The sequence below is a fragment of the Euprymna scolopes genome, chromosome 21, assembly GCF_053919585.1.
Source record: "Euprymna scolopes isolate OS-2025 chromosome 21, ASM5391958v1, whole genome shotgun sequence".
Taxonomy (NCBI): domain Eukaryota; kingdom Metazoa; phylum Mollusca; class Cephalopoda; order Sepiida; family Sepiolidae; genus Euprymna; species Euprymna scolopes.
Genome location: NC_136502.1, coordinates 59,027,045 through 59,037,624, shown reverse-complemented (window position 1 = coordinate 59,037,624; position 10,580 = coordinate 59,027,045). Strand labels below are relative to the sequence as shown.

The window sequence follows — 10,580 nt, the reverse complement described above, 5'->3', positions numbered from 1 at the left end:
GAATATATATTTGATCATGTTAGACATATTTAAACAAAATTTCTTGAAACAAAATTTCTGGTTTAGAGTTTTTTTTTTGTTTTTGTTTTTCTTGAAACTAAAACGAACAAAATCTAAAACGTGTACGTTATATTGAACTTTTTTCTTTTTTTTTTAAATAGTTGTATCATGCTATTTGTTCAAACAAAAGTTTCTTAACTTTTTTTATAAGTTTTTACTTAACATCGTTTTGGGCAGACCAGAGTTGCGTATATTTAAACTAATAAAAAAATGTTAAACAAAAATCTCTTAAAGCAGATTTCTAATATTTAAGTTCTTTTAAGTTATTTTTGGCAAATTTTGTCTGCTTGAAAAAGGAATGTCTGTCTAAAAAGGAGTACTTTAATCTGAAGTTTAAATTAAAAAATGTTTTAATTATTCTAGAAATCTGTTTTAAACAAAACAAAAAAAATCTTGTAACGTTTTTTTTCTTTTTATAATTTTTTACGTTTTACTTAGCATATATTTTCATACTACTACTAAGCTCTGTTTGCATTTCTCACACTTTATACTAATAATTTTCTTTTCTTTAAGATATGTGCATTTAGATACATCGGGATTAAGATGATGAAAGACACTTATTTTCAAGCAATAATACTTGAGAATAGATTTTTGTTTTTCTACAACAAACTTAGATCGAAAGGCACCATTGGCATAATTAGAATTGTTTGAAGTAAAATACTATTTTGTTAAAATTTTTACATCCTTTTTAAGGATAGAAAACAATGACCTACAATATGTTAATGCCAGCTTAACTAAACTGCTTGGAGTTTTTGTCAGATAAACATTTTAACTGTGCTCTTCAAAAAATTTTTTAAATAACCAAAAAGAAAAAAAAAAGCCAAAAACATTATCCCTTCCCCATCACCCTCAAAAAAAATTTTTTTTTTTTTGTTTTTATGATTTGAGAGTGTGCAGTTGTTGCTTTTTATCTTTTTCTTTTTCCACTTCCCCTCTCCCTCTCTCCATCTGTTCTCCTCTATCTCCAAATAAGCCAAAATCAATTTCTACAAGAAGATCAATGCTGACTAGAGGAAAACTAATTTTATGCTGGCAGCAAAAAGCAAATTCTTGAAGATGCCAGCAATGCAGCATCCATATTGAAATGACCAATGCCCAGAAAACCTGTCCATAGAACCTGCGACGATCCAAGAGTTAGTTTCTGGACTTATTACCAATGCTAATGGCCATTAACCTAAAACACTGAATGCGACTTTTGACTTTCAGGTAAGTTACCTTGTCAAACTTTATTTAATTTTTTTTTTTTTTTTTTGTCCAAATGCTTGCGATGAGAAGCAATATGTATCTTGTTTGTCATTTAATAAGTTTCCACATTCATGCATAGTATGACCTACAAATGCAACACTTTATAGTATTTCTCATAACATTCAGAAATAAACCATTAGTTGAATACCATTGTTTACAATCTGCATCTTCATTTGTTCAAGAATTTTAAAAATATTCAACTTTCTAATATCGAACAACACAAAAAAACAGTAGGTTGCTCCTGTTGCTTCTTTAGCCATTAAAAAAAATTCAATATTACATTCTGGTGTCACAATAAAAACACTGGTCAGCCACTCAACTAGTTTAGGAGGCAGACTTTTTGTAACCAGCCCCATAACCCCTTCTTTTTTTATTGGACTCCTGAAAGGCTTACTTTTTGGAATTCAGGGGATTGAACACTAGTAGTGGAATGTTATTCCAGCTTGGTTTGTTTTTAAGTGATTCTATCTTCCTCTCTTTTTATTATGATTAGTTCTCAACATAAATAGCTTCATGCCTAGCTTGAAGTGAGTTCCTTAACAAAATAGCTGTTTCATGTAAATGCATGAAAATAAAATGTTGGTTCCATAATTTTAAACATTGTTACGCAAATTAAATATTCCATTTACTGTAAAAATTATAATTGCTTTGTATATATCAGTAGAATACAAAATTTGACATTAATATTTTGTGATCATGTTCCCAAAATTTCAATACTCAACAATGTGTACATTTTAGAAAATTCAATTTTGTCACTTTTATGCAGAAAAATAATTTACAATCTGATATGTCATGTATGATGTTAAGTAAGCATTCAACGGCCAACCTATTCTAGTCGGTGTCAGTTTATAAATATGAGCTATCTGCTCATATGCAAATTATACTTAATTTGCATATCACTACATCTCCCTATAATGGAGGGACTTTATGTCACAAATACTTCTTGTGCCCTCCTGAACATCTTCCTTTATCTCTCTCCTTTCCGTTGGAGATCTGGATCTATCACGTCTTTCCCTATAATCAAACTGTTACTCCTGCATACTCTGATCTTCCTCTTCTGACTTGTCCCTTTCTACTTCTTCCTCTTCTGACTTGTCCCTTTCTACTTCTTCCTCTTCTGACTTGTCCCTTTCTACTTCTTCCTCTTCTAACTCGTCCTTCTCTACTTCTTCCTCCACAGTCTCATTCTGCATTAACTCTTCTGTTAAGTCAATAATGGGCAGCTCTGAAGGCATTTCCTCTTCCAATTGTTCTCCTTGGGATCTTATTTGTCAGCATGAGCGAGAACACTGTTCCCATTTTTTTTATTTAATGTTGCAGTATTATGTCCTTTCTGCATAATAAATTCTGTTTTTCAGTTCCCGTATTCCTATTTCTTTTGTACCACATCTTTTGATTTCTAGCATATGAGATAATCAAAGGGGACCCTTATTGTCTGCCCATTAAGGCAGATGGACTTTCTGACCTCCCTGCACGTGGAATTGTTCTATAACTTAGTAATAGTCTTGGTAGTGTAACGGTTTTGGGTCTAGCTCAGGGGTTTGACGTATATTGGGATCCCGGATGGAAATCCAGTGTGTCGGTAGTCCGGGGTTAGGAATTTCAAGAGGAAATTCTTCTCCCAAACGCATGTTGTAAGATAAAAGAAGATATGCAGTGTGTCGGTTGTAATGATATCACAACCAAATCGCACTTGCCGAGGTTCGAACCAGCATTATCGTCATGAAACACCTTAATGACATTCATGGTTAATAATTAGAATAAGGCAATAATAATGACGATGACACAATTGGGTATGAATATACTAGAAATACATTAATTTATTTACATGAGTGTAATACACGTGAATGCAAAAAAATATATATAAAACAACAATAATGCAAACGGGAGTGCAGACTACATCATGGGTTGAGATGGGGGGGGGATAATAAAGTTTATTCATGGAGATGTATTGTCTCTTTTTTGAACGAAGATAGTCACAGTTATTGTTCAGAATCAGATAGTAATATTTATTCTTTCTTTACACATGGAAAAAAGTCAATTTATATATAACAAGAATAACATGTGAGCATAAGGACATGGGATTGGGTTGAGCGGATTGGGGAGAATGAAAATTGGAGGATACTTAGCTTTCTTAGTGACTATCCATTCCTGACGAGCGTGCGTCGTTAACGTAAATGTCTTTTCTTTCCTTCGTCACTGTTTTTTTTTTGTTTGTTTTTTTTTTTTTCAACATTATTCCAGATGCGTAATTTTCAGTATATAGTTTTCCATTCGAGGGATATTCATCTCCAAGAATAACATTCGCCCAAGGTAGATCCAAGCTTCGAGTTGATTTCCCTTTTCGATCCGATGGCGATCCGCCGATCCGGGTTGAGTGGGCTGTATTTCAGTCACCTCTGCGACTTTCTACGCTGGTGTTCAACCCCATTTTCTCAGGGCAATGATTTTACCAAGTGTCCTCATTGCTATCTGCAACCCAACTGAATTTCCCGCTCAAGTTTTCTCTCCACGTGTTTCCTTCTGAGATGTGTGTGGGTTGGGGGTTTCTGTCTGGCTTACATCCGTTCATGTTCGCCATCTTCTCGCAAGGCGATGGGATGGGGCTGGGGATCTTGTCTCGGTGACTTCCTTTGCGTGGGTGGAATGAAGAGAGGTTGGGGTGGGTTGTCTATTTCGACTTGGTTTTCAATCGTCGCTGCTCGACAGGTGTGGGTTGGGGAATGGGGTGTCTGCTTGACTAATGCATACATTTATTATGACATAAAGAAAAGGGAGGTGTATAGTCTTTTCTTATAACAGTAGGAAAGCATCGATTTTCTCCTTCTGTTGCAAGCATGCTTTTATGCCCTTCTTTACCATCTAGACCATCCTTTCTGCTATCCCATTACTTTGAGGGTGGTAGGGAGGGGTCTTATAAGGTCTGCATCCTATTTTTCTAAGCCATTCATGCAAATCGGCATCCGCAAATTCTGGTACATTATCAGTCATCAATGTTCTCTGTATCCCGTTTCTCAAAAATATTACTCTTAATATTTTTTTTAGGGTCATACTTTTTTTTATCAGGTACTCTCACCACTTCAGGCCAACCTGAATATGCATCTACTAATATTGATAATAGTCCTATCCTATTGACATAGGCATGATCCATGTATATTCTGCTCGACGGTTCTGCTTCTCGGGGCTACACATGTATTTTCTTTGGCTTGAAATTCCTGAGTTCTGTACATTTTTTGCATTTTTTTTATGTAGTCTTCTATGTCTTTTGAGTACCCTGCTTCCAATTTTAATCTTCTTTGCATAGCTGCTGCACCACAATATACATCATCATGTACACTTTTTATAACCTGTCTCCTCTGTGTTTCTAGGGGAACTACCATTTTCCTTTTTTCTTCTATGTATCTAAATTAAAACGGAACTTTCATGAACAAAGTTTCTTTTCAAGAACTACTTGTTTGCAGAATACAATATCCTGGGGCTGCTTTCAAGCTAACTAAAGTATAGTTATTTTCAAGTCTAATAGCACAAATTTTTGTCATTTCGATTTTTTTTTTTAAAATAAGCAGTTTTTCCCCAGTTTCAATCAACTATTGTTTCCAATCCTCATGATGTTATTTCATTGTCAATATGACAAAACTCATTAACCTTATCCTTGAGTTACCTTTTGGCCTTGATAAGCAGTAACGTTTTAGTATAAAATAAAATCTTAAAGTTATGTTATTTAAATAAACAAACTGAACATTTGAAGTTTAAGAAATTAAACATTTTTAGTGTTTTGATATTTGTTTGAAATCAGTTTGTGGATTCTTGGCTCCAATGACGTCACCACAAGACTGATAAGTATGTTTATTGCAAGTTGAAACCAGTATCAAGTTTTAATTGCTGCAACACATTTTCACACAAATATCTTAAAAATTGAATAAAAATTTTCATTGCTTTTTTTATAGAATGATAGGTATTTATCTTTTTATTGAAAAACAAAAGGATGGCTCTCGTCACAAGATAATGTTTCTTCAGATAATAAAAATTAACCCAATTTTTTTTGCAGACAGTCAAAAAGTTTTGATGGACCACTTGTTTAGACTGACTGTTGAATCATCTCTTTCTCTCATATTCATGCATAAATTTTCACAACTGGTTTAATATAATTAGAAAAAAAAAAGATAAGTATCACATGTCAACTTTTTGACTTTGTATTAGATACAATCTAAAAATAATGGTTATTTCCCTTGAACTGATGAAGGGAAATATCGTATTGTGTGAGAAGGGAGATCTGCCATGACAGTTTCGGAGATAAATAAATGTCTCACATCACACTTTAATCATCACACATCCAGCGGCGTCTCCTTTTCCATTTTGGTTTGTAAGTTGTTGAATAAATCTGTTAAAGATTATACTTTATCCTCTAATCATTTTTAAGTTAGTATTAAACCAGTAATGTATATCATTTGATATAACACTTGTAAGTGTTCTTTTTCAAACATTCAACAGAATGAAAGTAATTTATTCTGACTCCTTTCCTCTCAGCCAATGAAATACTTTGGTTTCTGGTGTCCTAAAGCTAACAAATATTAGAGAATTTTTTTATCATAACCAGCTTATGTTAATGCTGAGTCAGTACATGTAAGGTTTGTAATTTTAATTTTGTTAGGGTTAGCAAGAAACACGTAGATAGAAATATGGCTTTCCTTTACATAATTGAACTTACAAACACTGTTTCTCTTGTACCAGTAAACTTGTAGAATTGTTGAACCACATGACTCTCTGGTGCCAGTGAATGTCTAATTCTGTGGATTATGGAGCCAAATATCTTCCTCCTGCCTATGAACATCTGTTCCTTTAGACAAGAGCCATATTTTCCCTTTGTCGGTGAACTAGTTTTTCAGATTCAACATTGAATCGTTCATCTTTCATGCTTGTGAACCAAGCACATACACTTTCAAGCCATTTGTGTTCCAAAATTTATAATGATCGGTTTATTAGTTTAGGAGTGAATCCTGTACAAATAAACATAAAAACATGCCTAACTTTATAAAGATGGTTATATACTATTAAAAATTTAAGATGTTTTAGGAGTTTGTTCATGTGCAAATAGAAACATTTGATTGGTTGACAAAACAGAATAGGCAGAGTACACATCACTAAGGCAGTTGTTTTTATGACTGAAAATTGAATTTCACATAAGTCTACAGAATTCTTAACTGGATAGTTTTTCTTAAAATGTAGTTACTTGCTCTTTCATGCAAATAATGAGTAGTGCCCCCCCCCCGAAATGTCACTTATTTTTCTTTGTACTAGGTATAAATTGGTAGAAGCTAGGTAAAAATGGAAATGAACATACTCAGGTACTGTACAAACACCACTCAAGGAGCAGGTACAATGACTGAATGACTGTGTGGAAATTCCATGGTCATTCCACATTAATCTGCATAACTTACTTTTAATAATCTATATATATAAAAGTGAACGTGTCTGTGTGTGTACATTTCCCTACGCAATAACTCTGTCAATTTTAAGTTTAAAGACTCGAAATTTGCTATACAGAGTACTGAGATTAGGGGAAATCTTTGTAATCCGTTTTCGGACAGAAATTTGGCTATTAAGGGGTTAAAGTTCAACGATTTGACCTTTGAGAACTCTACCAAACTACTCCAACAATTTTGGGTCTAAACACTTGAAATTTTAGATATAGGTTCTTTGGACATGGATCTAACTTAATAACTTGATTTGAGCCCCAACAATAAATGTAAAGGGATCATAATAGGGGTCAAAGTTTTAAAAAATTTGACCTCTGCGGTCTCTACCAAATTACTCAGACAATTTCTGGTCTAAACATTTGAAATTTTACATAAAGTGTATTCAGAGATAGGGCAAGCTTTTTAATCGGTTTGGGTCGAAAAATTTTACTTACCAATATATAAATGTATGTATGTATGTATGTATGCTTGCGTGTCTGCCTAAAAATTCGAAAGAGGCGACGATTTTACAAGATCAGTATCATTTTGAAGTTCAACCTTTCAGACGACAAATATCGAAAAATAGGCTAAAATCATTAATATCTTCACCTTCAACTGGGCACTTTTCTACGGGGGGGGGGGTCGCTTTTTTTCCAAATATTTTCAAAAGTCATCCTCTCCTTTCGATTGTCTAGCCTTAATTAAAACCTAAGTCACTTCCGGTTTGGTGGTGGTCATAACAGCAAAGATGTCAGGTTTTTTTCTTATTCTTTTCCTCCTTTGCGGTACGGGTTCCAGGCTGCCTTCCTACTACCACGTTTTTTTTTTTAGCTTAACATACACCTCCAAACACCCGGGCAATGCCAGGTTGAAATGCTAGTGAACATATTTTAAATAATAATACATCTCTGTTAAAGGCAATACTATTATTAAAAAAACAAATGTCTCTTTCATAAAAATATTTGTCAATATCAGCTAAATATTCTTAAATAAAACAAACGTTTCTTCATTTATTTATTTAAAATTCTAGCACTTCTTTTTTGAAATAATAAATATTCTGTTTTCTTACCATAAAAATAGTTAACTTAATATTGTTAAACTCAATAAAACTAATGACACTTTTGGATGCATATTTATATAAAAAAAACATTTATAGTTTTAGTTGCTGGGATAAGATAATTTTATTTTGGAACAATTCATTTTAAAATGAGTAACATCAAAATTTTTTGTCTTAGCAATATCAGATTAATCACCAATCACCATCTTCTTTGCTAATCAGATGATTTTGTTTAAAAATAAATTTAATGCCAAGAAAATGTATTTTATTTCTATGTTCGATGCAATGACAACATCAGAAGAAATATTAAAAAGAAATGCTCTCTTGCATCTGTTGCCAATCCTATATTTTATAAAAGTAATGGAGGGTGATGACATACATTTAAACAAAAATAAACTTTTCTTCTTCTTTATTATTATATTTTTATTCTATTAGTTTATAATTATTATGAATATTATTGTTATTGCTATAATAATGTATACATTTATATAAGATTTATATAAGAATAATCTTATGTCTTTTTTTTCTCTTTTTTTTCTTTTCAGTGCTGTTGGTATCAGTTGAAGGCTGAAGCAGCAGCTTGTGTACACATTACTATCACCACCACCCCCCGCCATGCAACCTTTTCTAGTCTTTTGCCTTGAGAAGGATCTCTCTGTATGCATAACAATTGCAACTTGACATCCGTCGTCGACAAACCCTGCCCTCATTCCACATTGCTTCCCAGACAACAGCCATCTCTCTTGCTTTTCTTTCTATGAGCATATTATGCTTCGTCTGGCTTGACCTCGGACAACAGCTACAACATACCCTCTAATCAGAGACCAATGGTGACAGTTCATTGAAAACAACCAATTGCATATCTGACAGCCAATGCACCATCACTCATGACTGATTTTTTTTTTTTTATGCATACACACACACACACACAAACATATGCACACACACACACACTTACACTCACACATCTTTTGGGAAAGTCTCTGAGAAAATGTTTGTTGGTCATAATTTTTTTTTATTAAGACCTTTATGAAACAGGGAGGAAAGCCTGTTGCTTGAACTGAAAAGATTGAAACGCGTGAGTTACTTAGTTTGGGGTATTTTAATAGACCAAAAAAAAGCACAAAATGAACGAAAATAAAATAAAAAATGTAGCAATGTTACCTAAATGCATTTTCTCCTTCCTCTTACCCCCTCTCACCAAATCATGAGAACACTTCCTTGCTCCTAACTCAGACTTTTATTTTTTTCCTATTTTTCCTATTTTCTTTCTCTTTTTCCTTCTTTCTCTTTATTGTTTTTACTTGTTCTGTTTTTTTGTCTCTCTTTTTTTTTCTTTTTTTTTTTTTTTTTAAAGTCACTTTCCCCTCCCTTCACCTTTGAACACTATGAAATGGAATTTATAATTACATAAATGCTGACAGCCACCACCTTCAGGATTTAATTGTGTGTGGGGGAGGGGGTCTGATGTAATGAGATTTGTCAAAACTTTGCCTTCTGTCTAAGGAGCAATTTAGGAAGAGACATCAAAATTCAAGGGACTATTTTTTTGTATTGTTTTTGTTTTACTTGGTATGTTCCCTTTTTTTATTTTCATTTCATTTTTTTTTTTTTCCATCTTGAAAATTATTAAAAAAAAAAAAAAAGATCAAACCAAAAAAAAACAAAATAAATAAAATTCATCAAGTAAAGTTGTGTTTCTTCTACTCCCCTTCCATTTCTTTTTTAAAATTTTCATTGATTTTGCACAATCAGTAAAAGTCTAATAAAAAAAAAAAGGAAGTCCTGATTGAAATAACTTTTAAAATAAAATCAGTAAAAAAATATAGACAAAAACACAAGTCACTCGTAATACTGCATATTTCCACCTGACAGCATAGACTAAGGTCTTACCTGGATCATACTTCTCCATATTCTATGAAGTTAATACTTCATACAATATGGAGAAGTTATGCTGTGGAAACATTGATAACTTAAAAAATATTTACCTGATCAGGTTTAAAAATCTTGCCGAGTGATAACTGCTATTAAGGAGAATTACATATATATTTGGAAAAATTGGAAGTAAAAGTTCCATCAAAATTTCAAATGTGACAAAATACTTCATTGTAGTAAGATGATGATGAACAGGATTGAATTTCTCACCAAAAGTACAACTTCCTCCTGTCCTTTGGTCTAGTTATTCCCAAATTAAATCAGTTATAAGTTAGAAAAATAATGTGAATTCTTGTCTATACACAAATGTGTCTGAAAACATGTCTTTGTTAGAACTAGTAAAACTTGAAGGAAATGAAATATGAAAATTAAAAAATAAGTCAGCATCATTGTATCTCTGCATCCATCCAAAAATAATGAGATTCTATTTAGTAAGCAACCTGAAAAAGTTAGCCATAAAATAAAAATATATATCATGAAGGATCACTTTTGCATATAAATTTAAGGTAGTTTCTTCTTGACCATTTTAATTTCTGGAGGATCAATTTTAGATATGTGAAAGAGGAGTCTGCAGAAGTCTACATTAAAACGTATAAATAAAATGATTAGTGTTTATTTTTCTTAGATCCAAATATTAAATGTTACATAGGCCATGCTTTGGTGCCTCACCCTTGTTGCTCTGCTCAAATTACTACCTATCTAAAATCATATTATTGGCTTATCTATTCATGAGTGTGATCTCACTCTCACACCTCTCATTGTTAAATTCTATGGGCCATACCTTTGTGTATAAAGTTATGTCGGGATCATCAACAGTCAGCCATTTC

The 10,580-nt window shown here is 32.8% G+C and overlaps 1 long non-coding RNA gene across 1 annotated transcript; it reads left to right on the top strand.

The window, feature by feature from the left end:
• Window positions 1–9,509, top strand: LOC145242400 (uncharacterized). Its single transcript, XR_013862725.1, has 2 exons — window positions 1–1,266; window positions 8,364–9,509. It is a non-coding gene; the product is annotated as an uncharacterized LOC145242400 (long non-coding RNA).
• Window positions 9,510–10,580: the final 1,071 nt, after the last annotated feature.